Below are 21,305 nucleotides of genomic sequence, written 5' to 3' on the forward strand. Positions count from 1 at the left end.
ATGCTAATCAAATTATCATTGTGTTGACATTTGCTCTTTCCATAACTTATAATTCTATTTTAAGAACTTATATGTACGTATATCAAAAAGATTTGATACCATTACCTCCCACCAAGGTCAATCCTTTCTCGGCTAACTTTATACCAAGGAAAAAAGAAACTATGGCTTTCCATTTTTCTTAGTTATGACAACGAGCATATTTTTATTACTGTTTGTCTACATACATCGGTGTTACTTTTGCTATATAAATTCTCATCAACAAGGATCCTAATACAAAGTCAAGACTCTTAACAGACTGGCGGATTTGCACGTTTGTGTGAAAGTATAAAATCTATTTATTTATATATTTATTTGATATTCCGGTGTGCAACTATGGCGCATTAATACACTCATACAACTATGTGCACCTATGGCGCATTAATACACATATGCAGAACAACAACAACCAAACTACAAAAGGTAGTTAAGTTTAAATATTAAGCTTGATGAAACTCTAGGAAGCTTACTACACACATTTATCAAAACCATCCGCTTCTACTCCACCCTATTTCCCAGCTTATATTTGTGGCAGCCGTTCAGAGCACTTGATTTCTTTACTTCCTACCATTCATTCGTTCTCTGTCGCACTATACCTTCATTTTTCTTTTAGTTTTGTTTTAACGTGCCTAACTTAAGAAATCTGATTTTTTGATGAAAACAATATAAGCAAGTTAGTGTTCTCAATCAATACCAATAATATCATCAATTATCTAAAGAAAGGTGAAACAGACATTGATTGCAAACTACTAAAATGTACTAAGGAAAACTTCTACTTGCTGGGTCTAATCTGAAAATGTTCAAACAATTAATAAACTTCTCTAGATATAAAGTAAGGATTCATTGACAAATTCTGGTTGATTCTGGAACACAAATTACTAGAAAAATAAAATCTCATTATCTCCAATACGAAACTTTACAATACCAGCGTTGTGACTAGATGGGACGCTGTAGGAAACAAAGAGCACAATATATGTATATACAATATACCCAAAGCTGCAGTGAATCACCAATACCTGTCTATTATTGTTATTATTCATTTGCAGAATACTCTCACAATATTTGGCACAGAGTATAATAGTTGTACTCACATTTCGATTGTTTTAACACAAAGAACAAAAGTTAAATTATGGATTTCTGTCTGTCGATCCGTTTGTGCGAATAAGCAGTAACTTGAGTAAAAATCGAAAATATATTCATTAAATTTGCTGAAAATAATGATTATTATTGCAGGTGGCCAAAATCGTGTGAAAATACATTGAAAATGTTGCAGAAGATTTTTGGTGAATCTGCTAATCTGCTCTATCAAAAACTTCTAATCTGCTTTATCTGTACGGCCTCAACGAGTGTGACCGATGAGAACGTTGAAAAAGTGAAGAAAATTGTTGCCGAAAATAGCCGTGCCGTAAATTGTCAATCACTTGGAAAATCTGAACAAATATTTTGGATAGTAAATGCTTTGAAAATGGACTGGAATACCTACATACAACAAATTCATTAGTTTCTTAGTCACTTAGTACCTGGAGGTATATAGGTACTATATTTCAACAAACATATACATTAACTTATGCTGATATTATATTTAGAAAAATCAGTCCATTTTATATTTATAGCTTTTAATAGCTATTAATACAAAATTTTCTACGCAACCAAAGTTCGTAACTGTCATCTGCGCTAAATTAATGGGTAAGCTGTATTGACGGAGCGTATGAGTAACCTAAAAACAAACTATACAAAGTTAGTGTTTGATTTATATAATTTTTACACAACAATCTATATGTTAGTCTGTTGACATCCCAAAATATATCAACTTGTTTACTGATAGAGGAAAGCGTATAAAAGTTGCCAGTTGTTGTATGAAAAACATAAATCTTTACAGATTAAAGCATTATTTCGTTTCATACGCAGGCATTTATTCATCGATTTTCTTCTCGATTACCTATTCATTACGGTCTTGTATTAGTAGTAAATATGTTTACTGAATTGTTGCATCCTGTGATAAAATTAAGAGCCCCTAATTGTGTGCAATCCTCTTCTCTAGAATTGCGTAAGAACCTTTCCGGCTGTTGTCTAGTTATTATTCAACATATGTATTGTTCTCCAACATTTTATATACTATTTGCCTGTTACGGAGAGAGCACACTGCACGATGTTTAAAGCTTAAAGCTTTTTAAGGGATCATTTAAATTTAAAAGTGCGACTCCCCTAGCGTAGCAGTAGCTGTCGTGAGTATTTTATATACAAGTATATATACTAGTATATCACTGTAAATTAAGTTTAAGCTTCAAGCTTTTTAAGAGATGATATTAATATTAATCTATATATATAAAATATTAATATAAATATTAATATTAATATTGTATAAGTGCTGTAATATTATACAAGCTTATATGACTGCTGCTTTAACTGCGTAGGTCTTATCCTTTCAATGGATTCCATGCTGTTGTAATTAGTAGTAATAACTTAATGCTAATATATGTTTGTTTCAATGTTACTAGGAATAACATTGAAAAACAAAGTCCCGTCTTGGAGATTAAATTGAAGAATTTTCATCCTCCAAACACTTCACCAATATTGAAAGTTCCACGCAATCATAATTTCCGACCCGATACTTCCGAGTGTTCAACACAGTGACTCGTTCTGGGTGAAGTTCCGTCTCGCTTTTATTTTCTTCGACTATTTTAAATTTTTTTTGGCAAATTCCATGCGAATATCTACAGAGTATAACCATCTGGGTATTTGAACTTTGTACGCAAACATGTGTCTGCCGTCATGAATTATCCGTTACAAGGGCTGCTAACTCAAATTTGAGAGTCGAAACCCTTGGACTTACCTTAAGAGATCAGTAAGGTAATCTGGATTTTTTGACATTTTTCTTTTGTGTTTCAGATGATCCAAACATGATAAATCGTGTCCGCCATTGAAAACTTCCAAAAAAATTGTTTATTCACTCCACGATATATGTACCTCATGATATGTGAAAAAAGTTCTATTGTAGAATAAAAATTTCTATGAAAAAAATGTCAAAAAAAACAGGCTAGATTAACCTACTGACCCATTAAAAAAGTGTGTTTTGGGAAAAATGAGTTCAAAATTTAAGGTGTGCACTCCGAGCGCTTCAAACGTTGAGCGGTATTATTATTTTTGGGCCTTTTTCGAAACCTTCCAATGGTAAAGTTGGTTTCTGCATTAATTCTAAGATATAAGGGATCAGAATTTTTTTTTTTAAGATAACCCTACTGACCCCTTAATTGACAAATCCCGTATGAATTCCCTTTGAACGGAAATAATGTACTGCAAATTATGGTACCACTGAACTATTCAAACACCCTTTTCGGTATCTGCAGCGTTAATTTTTTAAAAATATAAATAAGTAATAAACTGCCAAATAACACCGAAGCAAGTCAATTAAAAGGGTGTAATAGGGTATATTCATGCTTCCGGGTAGGCAGTTACAGTCGCATGATTCCGCAGCCAAGTCGTCTGAAATCTTGGTTCACGGCTAAAAGGGAGGAGTTTCAGCGAAGTTACTCCGACATATTCGGTTTTAGGTTTTAACTCGGCTATATCCGATAAGCGTTTTCGTGCGAAAACTTAACTAAAAAGTTTACTGGTTTTTGTGCATAGTGTATTGAAAATAAAATCGGAGACTAACCTTACTCTTTCAAAAATTATAGCTCTTAATTCCATTAAACTACCCTTATTTTTTTCTTATTTTTATCCTTAGCCTACATTGTATTTATGAAGGCTGAAATACTTAAGTATGTATTATTGTATTATTACAACCGAAAGTAATTAAATAACGATATAGATGTATTGCAACGTACAGGACTTAAAAAAAAACAGAACAAATGGTATTTTCGGCAAAACCAATTTATTTTATTCGAAATAGTCTCCTTCTGCTTCAATACAGTGTTTTGCACGGTCCAATAGCATGTCGAACGAATGTTTTAGCTCGTTGGCCGGTATGGCCGCCAGTATGCCTGTGCAAGCCTTTTGAATGGCCTCTATGTCTGCATAACGCTTTCCTTTCATGGGCAAATGCATTTTTCCGAAGAGGAAGAAGTCACACGGTGCCATATCAGGTGAATTTGGAGAGTGTTTTCAGCTGATTTTTGGTGAATTCACGCACAGTTTCGATGGAATTTCCGGTGGTCACGGATTTTGATTAGCCCACATGTTGATAGTCATTTATGTCCTCACGACCACTTTGAAAACGTTGAAACTACTCGTGCACTCTGCTACGGGATAGGCAATCATCGTCATAAACCTGTTTCATCAATTGAAACGTTTCGGTAAAAGTTTTACCAATTTTGAAACAAAATTTAATGTTGGCTCTTTGTTCAAAGCTCATTTTCGCACCGATAACACAAACATACTGACACTTAATACGCAATAACTTCACTTCCAATCGATGAAATGTCTTAAAACACTGGACAATCGATAAAGAGAGCAGATGCTAACGCACCAGTCGACATATAGACGGCGCCACCGGGGGGCGCTAAATTCAAAAAGTCCGTTTTACTTTGGAACAAACCTTATAGTTCAAGGGACTGGCTATGGTATTGCTCCCGTGCTTATCATTATATGCTAATACATATTTTTTTTGACGTTTTTGAAAACATACGCCCAACATATATATACATATATTTCTCCGGCAGTGTGAAAATAGACGAAATCGGATGATAACTCCACTTCCTCCCTATATTCGGTTAAAAACTACTAAAAGCCCGGTAATGCAATATCCAAATACATCAGAGACGTTAAAACTTATATTCGGGGTGGCTTGGAAACGTTTTATGAAATTTTTTTGAAATCACATATTTCAAGGCCCTTGAACTTGATCTAGCCCTCATATAACTAATGTCAGTATTTTCGGATAACCGACGGACTTTGCCCAGGGAACAATCTTTACCCCAACTCCCATATTCTATGTATAATGATTTCCGTTTTTCTAACAAATCTTATTCCAAATATGTCGGTCTGTGTATGAGTTATATGTATGTATGTAGCATATGTATGTATTTGCATATAAAATTGTTGGGATTCCGATTCTTTGGTTAACATTTCACGCCTTTAAGTATTTCCCTGGCCATCATTCTTAAAGGTTGCTAGAATATAAGATGTTTGATTGCACCGGAACATGGCGCTGCCTTATTTGTTCTCTTTACTTTTAACACTATGTTTTTTTTAATTACCAACTGCAGACTACGGAATGAAGTAATTATGGAAAAAGGTATATGCTTGTTTTGCAACATTGCCTCGATAAAGGCCACTCTTCAACACTTTTGGCCACCAATTAAGTGCAACTATGCGTCTGCTGACCAACTGGTAGAAAATCTTGAAAAACAGTCCGAATAGAAAATGACGAAGGGCAAACTGCAAAGTAAAAAGCGCAAATAAACAAAATGTAAAAAATAAATGTCATTTACATTTATAAACGCGAAAACAGTTTATTTTGCAAGTGCAGCATTATCTGTACATAGGAGTATATTCTCGACTACGTACGAACATATAAATGCATACTAATAGCATGAAACTGTCTGCAATGGAATATAATAATTAACATGTGCGAAATGAATCTAGATGTGGCCAGATTTTCATACTCTTTTTTGATCTTGTCGGGGTGACATGGAAACATCCAGACACTTTCTATGTTATTGTCCAACCTGAGGCTACAAAGCTGAGGTTCAAACATTTCGGTACCTTCTTGAGCGAACATTAGCCGTCTCAACAACTTTTTGATGGACTCAAAGCGATAGATGATACCAACGGACAAATGTTCTAAGTTGTCCAAGTCAGATCTCTGTTAGAATCGAACTGTTAACCTAACTATATAAATATGTCTAATATATTATAAGTTAAATGGGGAAAAATCAACTACATTGACGAAAAGCATTATACATATGTTGCATATGTCTTCTTGAAAAAGAGTCTGTCTAGTGAGTGTGAGAGTGTCTATACCATTATCTCTGATAATACTAGTTTACAGTCATCAAATATCAATAAAATATATATTTAAGTATGTACGTCACTGTGTATTTACCGTGACCATGTCTAAAGTGCTGACAAAGTCATGGACTATTTCCAGCAATATTGCACCATTTAGTTGGGTTGTTTCATAATCTGTTAGCTCGAATGATTACAAAACGTTAACTATGCCAATTTCGAAATATACAACTGAAAAAATATATACTTTTGGTTAATTTTCTTTTTATTTTATGAATTCAATAGCTTTTTTAGGACTTATTAACGGCTCATGTAGCATTTGATTTTTCTGTTTCGGAAATGCAAACATGGCACTCAGGTTTATCTGTATGATTATCCGCCTGATCGCCTGTATACATATTACCAAGTTTTATGTTCGTAGTAATCTTTAGCATACCGTAGGAGTATTGCCATGCCGTTATTTAAAAAAAAATTATATTGCTAAAACTCTGTTATCAGTTCAGCTTCAAAACTCGAATTTTTATTGTTTAACGCCTACCTATAACTTATGTCTTAAAATAAATTGAATTAGTATTATTAAATACTTAAAACACCTGGCAGAGAACGAGGGTAAGACGAAATAACTCCTGTCATCAAACAAACAGTTGTCGCACTCGCGACTTGGCACTCACGTCAATGTTGACAGTCATAACTTTGAAGTCGTAGATAATTTCGTCTATCCAGCGTAAACACCACCAACAACGTCAGCCTAGAAATCCAACGCAGGACAACTCTTGCCAACAGGTGCTACTTCGGACTGAGTAGGCAATTGAGAAGTAAAGTCCTCTCTCGACGAAACAAAACCAAACTCTTCAAGTCACTCATAACTCCCGTCCTGCTATATGGTGCAGAATCTTAGACGATGACAACAGCTGATGAATCGAAGTTTTCGAGAGAAAAGTTCTGCGAAAGATTTATGGTTCTTTGCGCGTTGGCTACGGTGATTACTCATTCGGTGGAATGATGAGCTGTATGAGATATATGACGACATTGACATAGTTCAGTGATTTAAAAGACATGTTGTCCGAATGGACGAAAACACTCCAGTTCTGAAAGTATTCGACGGAAGTAGAGGAAGAGGAAGACCTTCACTCCGTTAGAAGGACCAGGTGGAGGAGGACCTGGCTTCGCTTGGAATATTCAATTGGCGCCACGTAGCGAAAAGAAGAAAAGACTGGCGCGCTGTTGTTAACTCGGCTATAATCGCGTAAGCGGTGTCTACGCCTGTAAAGAAGACGCAGTAAGGAAAGCTTAAATTCGGGTGTAACCGAATATTTTAAACTCTCGCAACTTGCAAGAGTAAAGGCCGGATAAATGCTAAAAAGTTGATAACTCACTGCTTAAATCCGCTACAAGCATTAAGTTTAACAACCAAAATACTACAGAAGGTCTTTATAGGAGCAGGTGTAAAACTGGACATCTTTAGAACAAATTCAAACAATTTAACAAATTTTAAACTACATCTAATGCTTTCAACTTTCAACACAACCCTCGAGGTCTTTCTTTTACTCCCCAAAATGTAACGTTTCAACGACCCATGTGCCAAATAAGTCAACCCCAGGGCATAAGACTTGATTCAACTGGATTCAACGGTCAATCCTGCTCTTGTGTTAAGCTTAGGGGAGATTAGTTTTGTAATGACGGGATGCCCTTGTAGAATAAGAGGTAAAGTCTATTTCTTAGCCTCTATATACCAGATATAAATATATCCGAATTTGCGATTAATCATAAACAGATAAATATATAAGATATCTTAATGAAATTCAGAAATAATCTTTTTCTAATAACTGTGTATTTTGTTTCCTAAATTTAATGAAATCAGAGTAATACTTTCCCTAGTCCACATAAATAATATAAGAAAATCCTCTTGACAGTATATATGTATTAGTCAATTGGTTTCTTAAAGAAATTCAGGAGCATCTATATCTATCTGCTTAGGTAATGTGATATAATGCCGAAACGGTATATAATCTGGCCAAAATGTTAATGAAAATTTATAATAAATTATATACGAGTTTCAAAATTCAAATTGGCTTTATACCGTATATTACCAAAATTTATTGAAAATATGTGCAATATTGGAAAAACTACAGCTCACTGCCAAAAATAAGCGAAATCAATCTTCAAATTACCCCAGCTTCGATACACTACATACAAAGATTTTCTTTGGACTGGAATGAAATTGGGGTTGGTCCATTCTGTACCATATATGAGGGAAAACATTGTTACAATTTATAACTATTTTATAATGGGTTGTCAAAAAAGTCTTGCGGTATTGTCTCTAGTTGGCGCTGAAAGCGCGTAGTTCTAGTTTTATTCGTCGCATCGGGTCATGCTATACCTTTTTGGAAAGCTCATTTCACGCGCTAACACGTGTTTGATTGATTGTCGTTTCTTTCTTTCTTTTAAGTCCTTCGTGAGTTATAGCGTCGCAAACATGGAGCAAAATAAAGAGAAAATACGGCATATTTTACAGTACTACTACGATAAAGGAAAAAATGCATCTCAACCCGCCAATAAAATTTGTGCAGTTTATGGACCCGATACAGTCTCCATTTCCACCGCACAACGATGGTTTCAACGTTTTCGCTCTGGTGTAGAGGTCGTCGAAGATGCGCCATGCTCCGGAAGGCCTCTCGTCGAAAATTGCGATAAAATCGCTGAATTGGTCGAAAGAGACCGGCATAGTAGCAGCCGTAGCATCGGTCAAGAGCTAGGCATGAGTCATCAAAAATTCATTTCAATTTCAATAAAAAAAAATTCAATAAAAATACCGCAAGACTTTTTTATCATTATATTCACATTTTGCTTATTTTATTATGCATATTTATAAACACATGAGTGTAATTTAATACAGTTTTAATTATTTGAATTGAATTTTTTGTTTCTCTCATACCATTTTAAGGGAAAGTGAGATCTAATTACATAATAACATACTCTGTGTTTTAACTACACCAACAGAAATATTCCGTCGTAGTATGTGCATACACTATTTTTTTAGATACATTTTGAGGAATGGTGTTTATAACATTTTTTAAATTAATGACATTTGAAATTAGCATATTCTTAGGTGTCATAACTAGTAGAAAATATAAAATATATTTTATAATACGTCAACTTTTTTATCTCCTGTTTCACACTATCGCTCTATTCTTACGATATGTAGTCACCTCATTTGCGTGAGTAGCTTGCAAATTAGTTCATCAAATATGCTCAATATCTGACGTGTTTATGGAAGAGGCAAACCTAAGCGTAAAGTGCTGCAAATACAGTAACCATCACCAACTAGAGGAGCTTCAGATTTCTTACAGCGAAGATGCGCAAATCTCTTGTGTATCAGGTTTACGTTTCGAACTCACTTTTCACTCATTTTCTTGGGCTTGCATTACCATTTTTCACAATATATCTCTTTTTTATTGCCTCACATCTGTTTTTGAAAATCTGAACTGAAAATCTACAACAAAAATTACATAAATAAAAAAGTGTATTTTCTTGTCTAAGAGAAGGAGCCTTCCAGCTATGCATGCAGAAAATATATGTCGTATTTAAATGAAAAAACAACTATGTAAAGGAGATATTGTCCATAATTTCACGTTTACAGGAAAATATAACTTAAACTGTTATGGGAATGCCACTGATGAAAGGCACTATTTTTAGTAAGTAAACTAAGTCATTAGCAACCAAAAAATAAATAAATGAAAGACGGAATCGGCCTTCATTAACGCGCAAGGAAATGTTCCATAGATCTTTAGTACAAAATTGTCAGCACATCTATTGTTAATGGAAATATTAAAGAGTAAAGAAGAATTACTACTTAATACCAGAATTACTGCATATTTCTGTTTCATGCCTGTTTAATTTTCACAACTTCTACTTAAAGCCTTGCATGAAATAAGTACAAAGCACTAACTGCTCAAAAATAATTCGTGTCTTACGTTGATTAGCATTAAGAAATTTTCTGTCAATTTCTTGTTTAATTAAAAATTGGCTTAAACATGTAACAACCAAAATTGCGTCTACAGACCTTAAAAGTATACACAATTAAAAACATTTACGTTAGTGATTCCGATGTATCGAGGCTCTGTATTTCAAAGACGTATTTGCATTTATCTGCATTATTGAACCGAAAAATCCGCAAGTAAGCGCACTTTGCTGCCGGTGAAAATGTTGTAAGCTTAATTGCTCAGAGTCGCAAACTCAACACATTTTCCGTAGCCGTAAACATAGTCTTCTTTCTCCACCATTTAACAATTAATGCAACAATCCCCTGTACTCCAAGTCACCCTAAGGTAATTTTATTTAGTGCCAAAGGACCCAGTATTAGCTCATTAGCTATAGCTATATTTAATTTTCTTTTATTCTGCATTTGTTTGCTATTTATAGCGAAGCATTTCTGCTTTTTCAATTAGCTGGTTAGCTGTTATCCGCACCTTGATTGCCCTTCGCCGGTACTTTGTGGATCATTTTCAGTGCACGCGTTGAAATTACTCAATTAATAACGTATGTACGTACGTATTCAATGAATGCATATATAGTGACGAGGAATACCGGTCGGATGTTTGTACAATTTTAACATACAAATAAGATGCTATAAGAAAGTAAATAAAAATCCGGTTTAAATCCGAAGTTATGCACGCCAACGTGAATACATAGTAGTAACAAATTTAAAAGCTTTAATATTTTGACCTTTTCTTTTTAAAACGCCATTTATTTGTTTTGGCATACTTTCCACCAATTTTTCGATGGGGTTAAAAGGAATATTTGTCCAGGCTGTACAAATGATGCTTTCAGGTCTTTGTCACTTTCACTGCTGGCATCAACTTAAACAAGTATTTAAAAGTTTTTCAAGAGCACGTCAAAGCCACATTGTCAGTTTTTCTATTTATCTTTCGTACTTTCTTATATTTTACAAAACAGAAATACAAATAAGCGCATCACCTAATTTTCAGCGGCATTGGTAGGTACCATAATTAACATAAATTAAAAGAAAGTGCAATACACTTTCTCTAAGTAAAATTGAAGTCTGCGTTTGCATACTTTTGCTTTCAGATAGGACAGAGACATATAACTTTACAACCGAGATGATATGAGAAGGCTTAATAGGAATCAGGGTGAAAAGTGCACGATGTCAGGGGCACCGCCCACTTTAGGTGAAGTCACATATCTCAGGACTCACCCAACCGATTTCAATTAAATATGGTAAGTTGCGTTGTTCTTACATTCGTTTATGACAGGGCAAAAAATTGTGAAATAGGACCGCAACTGCGCCTACTATACTACTATATAACACAATTTTAAGTTTTATCAAATTCTATGCAAATTATGAACCAATTAACAAGAGTATGCCACCTTATGAAATGTTGAAGCCCCTAGGTACCGAATATTTGGAACCAAATACCTATAGTTGACTTTTTACTGTGATAATAACAGTTTATTTTGTAACTGAAATTGATAAAAATGGGCGAAAAATTAACCTAGTCCCCATCTTACAGACATACATCATCCGGGTGACTTTACTCCACATGACTGCAGATGGAATGTAAGGTTTCTTAATTATACCCAGGAAACATTTTGTTAGTATGTGATATGGAGGATGGAGTCATGTGTAGAAGTTCACGCAAGGCAAGTTCTCTGATCGCCTTTAACTTGGAAGTGGGCTGCTCCAGCTTCCCACGTCTTCCAGTCTTTGACCAAATATCCTCTGGGTAGCATAAAACTATACGACTATGTCAATATCGTCGTATATCTCATACAGCTTATCGTTCCATCGAAGCGATATTCGGCGCGGCCAACACGAATAGGGCCATAAATCTTTCGCAGAACTTTTCTCTCCAAAACTCGCAACGTCGACTCATCAGATGTTGCCATCGTCCATGCTTCTGCACCATATAGCAGAAAACTATCTTCAACTTCGAAGTTATGACTGTTAAATGGACGTGGGTTCCCCCTGCGGGTAGGCGGACCCCTGCTTGCAGGGGGAAGAATATTCCCGTGGTAAGGCATGCCTGTCGTAAAAGGCGACAAAAATCCCTATGCACTATGACTGTCATTCTCGGCTTGCCTTGAAATGTCAGCATGGTCCATGTCAGAAATAGTGCTATAATACTTATCGCAAAAAATGATTACTGTGCGCTATTTATTTATTCTATTAGTAGCGAAAGCTAAAAAGTCTCACCAGAGACTATAACCTGGTACCAAGGGGAGCAGTTAACCCTTGGAGTTTACTCCAATATGCTCATCGGGTTTGGCCCTTTATGGAGATTCGTGGTGGCTGTGGTTTGAACCTAAATGCAGGCAGGGCATTTTGTCAAATGTGGAGTCGCATTGCGGCCGGTTGCCGGACCCAGAGTACGGCAGAGGTTTTGGGTAGGCTTCGTACCCAACCAAGGCGGCTAAGGTGTCCCTATCCACCTGAACCAATTGGAACCAAAGTGTAGTTGCAGAATGCATATACATATGCTCTGGTTTACCAGGATGTTAGTGCTGAATGCATTTATGCTTTGGGTCGCTGATCAACGCATTGTTTTGATCTATGTGCTTCAAGAAATATAAAGCACCGTGAGGTTAGGCCGTCACCGGCAGGTACTCACGCTAATCACAACGGACTTTGTCAACAGGACGTGGGTGTCTAGTCGCGAGTGCGACGACTGTTTTTTTTGATAACAGGAGATATTTCGTCTTGCCGTTGTTCACCACCAGAGCCATTTGCTTTGCTTCCTATTCCAGTCTGGAGAAAGCAGAACTAACGGCGCGGGTGTTGAGGCTAATGATATCAATATCATCAGCATACACCAGCAGCTATACACTCTTATAAGTGATTGTACCTGCTCGATTACGTTCTAAAGCTCCAATTATTTTCTCCAACAGCAAATTGCAGAAGTCGCATGAAAAAGAGTCGCCTTTTCTGAAACCTCGTTTAGTATCGAACGGCTCGGAGAGGTCCTTCTCGATCCTGACGGAGCTGTTGGTGTTGCTCAACGTCAGTTTACACAGCCGTATTAGTTTTGCGGAGATACCAAGTTCAGACAACGCGCCATAAAGGCAGCTCCTTTTTCGTGCTGTTGAAAGCAGCTTTAAAATTGACGAAGAGGAGGTCTCAATATCTTTTCAGTTGTTGATTTTCCATGTCTAAAGCCACACTGCCAATCAGTTTGTTGACGGTGGGTTTTAATCTTCCACACAATACGCTCGATAGAGCCTTATACGCGATGTTGAGGAGGCTTATCCCATGATAGTTGGCGCAGATTGTGGGGTCTCCTTTTTGTGGATTGGGCTTAGCATACTTAAATTACAATCGTTGGGAACGCTCTCGTCAGACCATGTTTTGCAAAGAAGCTGATGTAAGCTCATTATCATGATTTCTATTCGAATTTTTTCATGGTCGGCCAATGGAACGTCAGCTCCATCGCCATCGATTGAGGAATCGGGTTCGCTTTCTCCTGGCGTTGCGTGTTCCCTCCGTTAGTATGCATTGGGCTCGGCACTTCCTTTGTTTTTTCAGAGTATGCTCCGCACGAGAACTTTCTGTGCAGCGTCACCTTCCCCATTACAGGACTGGACATTCCAGTTGCATGCCCTCAAATCGTAGTCATTATTTTGTTTGCCATGATCGTCATCAAAAAGGGGTCTCTCATCCGAGTCATAATTTAAATAAAAAATGTGTCAATTAAATTTATTTCTGCAGTCTGGCGCTAAACTCTGTCAAACCTTTGCTTCTCCATTTATTTTGGAAAGGCTGAAATAAACTAGATCGAAAATATAATAAAATTACCCACATTTTTGTTTGACTGATGACCACTAATCAGTTCCTGTTGGCAGAGTTCTCACTTCAACTGTTTATTCAAGAATATAGATAAAATCTAGCGTTGCTTCCAGTCATCAGATTTTGTGCCTTTTGTTTCCTGGTAAATTACCTTTTCTCTATCCCATCATTCCTTATCTCGCACTACAAGTATTAAGTTGTAATCAGTTTGACAGTTAATCGTTTAGAGAAGTGTCTGTAGGTGTTTATTTCCAATTTATCTGACATTTTGTATCTTTATTTATCTACAAACATCACATAACTTTGAAGAAAGTTTATCCACTTAATTTAACTCAAATATTTCAAATATTAGTTATGTTACCAATAAATATTGATTATTGCGTAAATCGATTGTGTAATCTTCCTAGAATTTGTTCAGATAACAACGATTTCTCTTGTTTTTATCAAAATTTTCAATATTTTGTTGAAATTAAGTGTATGGGATTTCTCAAACAGAGTGGTTGAAAATGATAGTTACATTTGGCTAAATCGCCGTATACCAAATATAATAATTACTAGTTCTGTCTTTAATCTTCTATCGAAGCATCAAATATGTTAAGCTTTCTTTGGTAAGGTTTATATGATAGGTATCATACATTTGAGTTAATAGGGTTAATATAAATAACATAAAACTAAGTGCATCTATGTTCTATGATAAAGATCAATAAATTCATTTATGGATGTAATTCATTCATGATTTCGTCTACCAATGAATGTAAAATCCTCTCAAAACTTTTTTTAAATAGGAAGTATTGCCAACACTTCGAAGTATTTGCCTGCATTTGGGCTTTACCACTTCCATTATAATTGTGTTCGTCTACGCCCGAACTTAGATATTTATAGTTTATTTAATATAAAGTTTTGAAACACCTTGTGTTAAAATAAATTAAATTAGTATTATTAAATACCTAAATTTGTTTAATTTAGGGGTAGTATTTTTTTGTAACTAACCAGTAAATCAAAATAATGTTTTGCATAATAATTTTATTGTATTTGTGAACATTTGTTTGGCGTAGTAAGAATATTCTCTTTTAATTGGAAAAAATTCAAGGTAAAAATATACAGCTCAATTATCTTTTTGTTGTTCTTTATCTACATATGTGCAACCTATCGAATTTGGTGCCACATGTAGGTGTGCATTAGAACTGAGCTGCATTAGTTTGTTCTATGAAACTCAAATTAAAGTTGACCTTCACTTTTTGTAGCCGGTTACGTGTAGCATTAAAATATTTCATTGCCGGTTTTAGCATTCGGGGCGTATGCGTAACATTAAATGATGGTGTGTGTGTGTGTTTTAAATCATATATGTAAACCAATTTTTTTCTGTTCTTTCTTCTGGCTATAATATTTCGACCAATATGAGAGAGATATCTGAATTTATCGAGTATTCTAATAAAGCTGTTGCTCTGCTTAGAGAAAAATTTGTAAAAGGGTACCGTTATTTATAGTATAGTATATTTTCGTATGTTTTATCAACATCTTCTACATATAAAAAATTTATACTACATACAAAGTATAACTAAATAACGGATCCACAAAACAGTAAAAATACATGTCAAGGCCGTAATATGACACTTTGAAAGAAGTTTGTTTGCACTATAGCATTCCGAGTTTGTAGAGGTCATAAATATGTCTGTAACAACATCCTTACCACTACTAGCTTATGCTTACTTACATACATACATACATATGAACACGTTCCGTTGAATATGGTGCGACCACTATTTGGCCATTAGTGTATATGCTGTGCTCAAATACGATCGTTTTGTCATGGGTGTCAGCTTATATGGCGCAAGTTGCGTTTATAGCTGCATTATGTCATATTCGCATTTACATATTCAGTATGCATGTACAACTAAGTGCATATATACTTACAAACGTTTATAAGGACACGACAGCGTAAATCTTTTCAGATTTGTCATATTATTCACACTGATATATCCACTTAGAACTATTGTTGGTCACATTTGCATTAACGTACATATTAAATAAATGCATACAAACATGAGCGTAAGACAAAATAAACAAGAATTCTGCTCGTTCACTCAACTTTCTAGTTATTTGTATCACTATACAGCTGCATGGTCATAGCGCGCACAGCTGTCTGAGAAATTATGTACATAAAGTGATTCACTTTTTGATTTTTCAGGTAAATTAGGAAATCAACAATCAACTAAAGGATGCAAGATAATCTGCATAAACAATTAGAGTTTGAGAGTAATTAAAAAAAGTAGAAAATGGTGAAGAACCTCATAACTCCGGCTTCTTCTCCTTTCGTGCAAATTACGTTTAACACTCAAATAGTAATCCTTGTTCCCTTGGCCTATCAGAATGCATTCGGAGAGCACAACACCTCGATAATCGAGACAATCGAAGAAACTGTGAAAGTAACTTTGATTTTTGCCCCGCTTTGACGTGGTGTTTTCTTTGCCTTTGCCACGATATTCGGCCGATTGATCGTCTGTTTTCGGATCGTAAGCATAAATCCAAGACTCATCACCAGTAATAATATGTTTCATTACATTCTGGTGATAGGAAAGCATTGTTTCCCAGGCGTACCGTGACGTTGTTTTTCGAAAAATATACCGACTTACGGAAAACAAATTTCTCGCACCATTGTACACCGCGAGTTGAAAAAACAGGGATTTTAACCTCGTCAAAAATTTCGTCTAAAATTTGCTAAAGCGCAAAGCGAAACGAAAACAAGATTAACCTTAAAATTTTTTTAAAAAGAAAAGTGTTGCAGAAGACGGAAATTTGTCGATTCCAAAACGTTTTCAAGGACTATCTCAAAGCACAACCTGGTTGATTTTGAGAAAAGATTTGGGTATGCATCGTACAAAATTGTCTCACTCAAGAACTGAAACTGGACCACTAAACTTCGCGAATTTGCTGATTTTACCTTAGATTAAGCTGAAAACGATAACGATTTTTTAAGAAAATCATCTTCTCCGATGAAGTTTACTTTCAACTAAATGGTGCGGCAAATAAAAAAACTTGTCGATTCTGGTGCGCAGAAAATCCACAAATTATTCATGAACAACCTTTACATTCATCTTATTTGACAGTTTGGTGTGATTTTGGGTTTGTAGTTTGGTCTAGTAGAATCGTCAGTCTATACTTCTTTCGAAATGAAACTGTCGACACACCGTTACTATCAATGGAGAGCGGCATAGACCGACGATAACTTTTATGGCCGCAATTGGAAGAAATGTATCTTGTTCCAACAAGACGGAGCTACCTTCCGCACAGAACGTGTAACAACCGAATTATTTCGAGAAAAGTTTAGAGATTCGATTATTTCAGTAAGTTATGTTATTTAGTGGCCTCTAAGAAGTTGTAGTTTAACAACATTATTTAATGTCAGTGGTCTTTAGTAGTAAACCAAATTCTTTTCAAGCTTTAGAAGTTAAAATTGACTGACGTTTTCATGACATATGACTTTAGTTAGTGGAAAAAGTATCCAAAAATTGGGTTCTCCCAATTCGACCCTCCAAAAGAAGTTGTGAAAACCATTTGAATGATCTTACATTCAAAACTTAATTGTATCAATTGTACTTCGCATTAAATAAAAAATATTTAAATTTCCTTAACAATTAGTGTATGTTTGTTTTTTAAGTATGTTATTGGAGAACATTCAAAATGCAAAGAGTTAATTAATTATTTAAAATCATTAGCGCAAACAAACTGCTTTTAAAACAAACCCATAATATCAACATAAAATGCGTACTTTCAAAAGCATGTATTGCTGCTATGGGGAACGCACATAAATATAAATGCATTTTTAATCTCATTATTTTAATATTTGTCATCTCGCATTCAGCTGTCATTCGAGAACAAATTGCAATTTGTTTAATAATTAAATGATTCATATAGTTCCTTTGCTTCATTTTAGATAATACTAATCCTTAGCTCAAAAGAGTTGAAAATCGCTAAAAGAGTTAACAACTATTCAAAACTTCGACTTTTAGAAGGGTTTCGACAATTGGAAGAAGCAATCGCTTAATCGTAGGTATTTTATTCAATAATACGGGAAGTATTTTGAAGTTTACATAATTGATATAGAGGAATGAATATATATTGTATATGTATATTGCTTTAAAATAATTGTATAAACGAAGTTTTATCGAAATGAAAATTTTTATAGATCTGAAGACCACTCTTGGAGAATTTGCGGTAAGACTTTTACACCCATTAATAATGAGGAAGCTGCAGTTACTATACTAAAGCAAATTTGTAGTTTGTTAGGTGCATTTTAAGAGAGAAGGTATCTGATTTCCAACTAATTAATTGTTGATAATAAAAGTTGAGATTTTTGGTACCGTTGAAATTGAAATACTTAAACCTGTATTGGTGTAGGCTTTAAAGTAATAAATGAAAGAATAAACTGTTTGAAAGATTGCTTAATGACAGGGATGGATATTCTTTAAGTTATACCTATTATTCACTTTCTTTTATTCAAATGTTAATCGACGTGATCATTAATTATTTGGACACCCCCGAAAGATACAGGAACTATCGTAAATTAATTCGTAAAGCGGCCAAAAACCATGATAACTACATAAACGCGATGAGGTGTTCGTTTGCTTACGCTGACATATGTATCATAAGTAAGTAAGACGAGAGAAGAAGTTCGTGTGTCAAACGTCAACCAGAGGATCGGAATCCAAGTAACTGTATACATATGTTTATACATACTATATAACAACTCATGTTAGAAAAATGAAAACCATTATATGTAGTGCTAGAGGACCCATCCACACTTTGTAGTGTCTGATACATAGACAGTACTATTAATACCATCTATTTATATATATGATTTCTAGTCAACCTCTACTTTTAAAAGACGTGTAGCATATATAGTACGTACATATATATCGTACCTAGACAATGTAGACGAAAATATCTACGAATTCGAAGTTATGACTGTTAACAATGGCATGGGAGCGACGACTGACGATTGTTTGCTTGATGACCGGAGATATTTCATCATACCTCCACCGGCATTACATAGCTACTAATTTTCATTTCTGTTAACGATATTTACATTACCATAAACTTTTTCTTTACTTATCTCTTTCATTTTTCATTTTTCATTTTCCTATCTTTTCATATTTTCTAGCCATTTTCTTATTTTTAGCTTCAATTAATACATGATTCTTAGTGAGCGCAAGGTATCTGATTACAAAAGATGTCAGCGACAAAAGCTAATATGGCATGGTAATTAATAGAAGGTCAAAATATTTTTTTAAATAATTTATTATTCGGTATAGCCATTTTTCATCTTAGCCTCAGACGTAGACCCTTCTCCTTCAATTAGAATGTAAAATCATATTACTAATAAATTATATATTTACTAAAAATGCATTATTAAATTTTCCCGCTTAATTTTAATGAATCATTCACCTATATACTTTAGGAATTCAATGGAATTATTTTAATTCAATATATTTGGTATATTGTGTTATTAGTATTTAATGGGGGAGGAATGAATTGAACTCGTTCACATTCCGGTTAGAGTATTTTAAACTTATGTCTGCATAAGTATACAAGTATTTTGATTATGGTTTCTCACATTGATAGTAAAATATGGGAGTCTCACACTAATTTTACAGCGAACTAAAAGTTTACATGTTTTCCATTGACCTCCAATTCATTTTGTTTTGTCCTAGAATCACTATAATTTTTACTTATTTGTACCTAGGGTTCTACAAACAATCGCGTGAATAATACTACTCACAATTTTGCAACATGTTTCGTTAGCGTAAAAGCAGTTATGATTCGATACCATTTTTATTTCTTTACAATGGCTCCTTTTTTTAGTTTTGTGTGCAACAGCATGTTCCTGGCGAATTAATCGACTTTGAGAAATGTCCCCGATGATCAGAAATCAATTATCCGTCTTCCCTAAGAAGAATTAATGTGGGAAAAGGAAAAAAATAATAAACGGAAAAAATATCGATATATTATTAACATGCCACATACTAAAAACCCCATAATATAGAGTAAAATCTGCCGGATGTTCGAAAAACCTGATATTGGTTATATAGGGGCTAGGCCAAGTTTTCGCTCAAATTTAGCTATTTCTGTGACATAGTAATATGAAAAGACATAGTAATATGAAAAGAATGCAACGTACTAAATTTTCTAGAAATCGGTTGGTCGGGCCCCGAGATATGGGATTTTTTCCAATTGTCAAACTGTCGGTAGGATTTCTTATAACATTTGAGCCGGAATATTTTTGATGTTATAGTATACGTAGTATGTGATATGTACATTAATTTTAGTAGAGGGTGGGGCATGCCCATTTTTTCACAATTTTATTCTCAAAGGTGCCCCTTGCCACTACGATTCTCTATGTGAAATCACAGTTCTATATCGTAATTTGGTGCTTAATTACGTTTCTTTTTAGGGTTTTAGGTGTTGGCGTGTTGTCGGCGTGGAAGCTGTGCGATTACGACCACCTACAAACTCGTAATTTGTTCTTATTAAGTACTCAATGTTTACTCAAGTTACATCTTGCAAGGATGGACGGACGGGCGGACAGATAGGCAGTCACCCGTATTTCAACTCGTCTCAACATCCTTGTTGTTTATATACACATAATCTTACATCTATCTCGAATAGTTTTAATTTACAACAGTTAGGTGAACAAAACTATTGTACTATGTAGCAACTTGTTTGCAAGAAAATAAAAAGCTAAACACAGTTTCAATTTTTCTATTTGATGATAAGAAAAAAATAGAAAACTACTCTGCAGAGAAGCCTTCTGTTGCAATTGAAAGCTAATCTTGTAAAGACTTTTTAGAGGTGCATAAGCATATATTTTCTAGAATACTAAGCGAAAAATTACAAACTTTTTTAACCACCTTAATATAGGTGTGTGTATGTTGATGCATGCAATTACCACTCAACTAAGAATTGGTTATAGTTTTTATAACTGAATGAAAATTTAATTTAATTGGAGAAAAGTGGTAAATTAAAAACCTACCAAAATAAATAGGTATACTCGTACTCTATGAGTATAAATAAATGACAGTGGTCAATATTGTGGGTCGATTCCGGACTTTTTTCGATTCGGGATTTCTGATAGTGGGGAAAAGTTGCCTTAGTACTACCTGATTCCAATGCAACTTTTTGTTTTGAGATCGGATTGCATCTTCAACCCCAACTCCGGCCTTGAAATTTCGGAAATTCGCCTAAAATCGTGAAATTGTCTACCTAGCGCCTGAAATACGCATCTCGTGGCAAAATGTACGAAACAAAAGTTATTTGTCACGATATTTGCTATCGAGATGGTATATGTAATTATGGCCGTAGGACGAACCGTTCCCGAGATACGAGCGAAAAGGTGGCGCGCCACAGCGCAAGGTGAAAATCGGCTTGTGGCCACACTTCTTGACGTTGATTTCGCCGAGTGCTATCACTCACATTCATTCACCTACGCCGAAGGACACGTTTGGATAGGTCTCCACACAAA

The sequence above is a fragment of the Bactrocera tryoni genome, chromosome 5 (assembly GCF_016617805.1).
Source record: "Bactrocera tryoni isolate S06 chromosome 5, CSIRO_BtryS06_freeze2, whole genome shotgun sequence".
Classification (NCBI taxonomy): Eukaryota; Metazoa; Arthropoda; class Insecta; order Diptera; family Tephritidae; genus Bactrocera; species Bactrocera tryoni.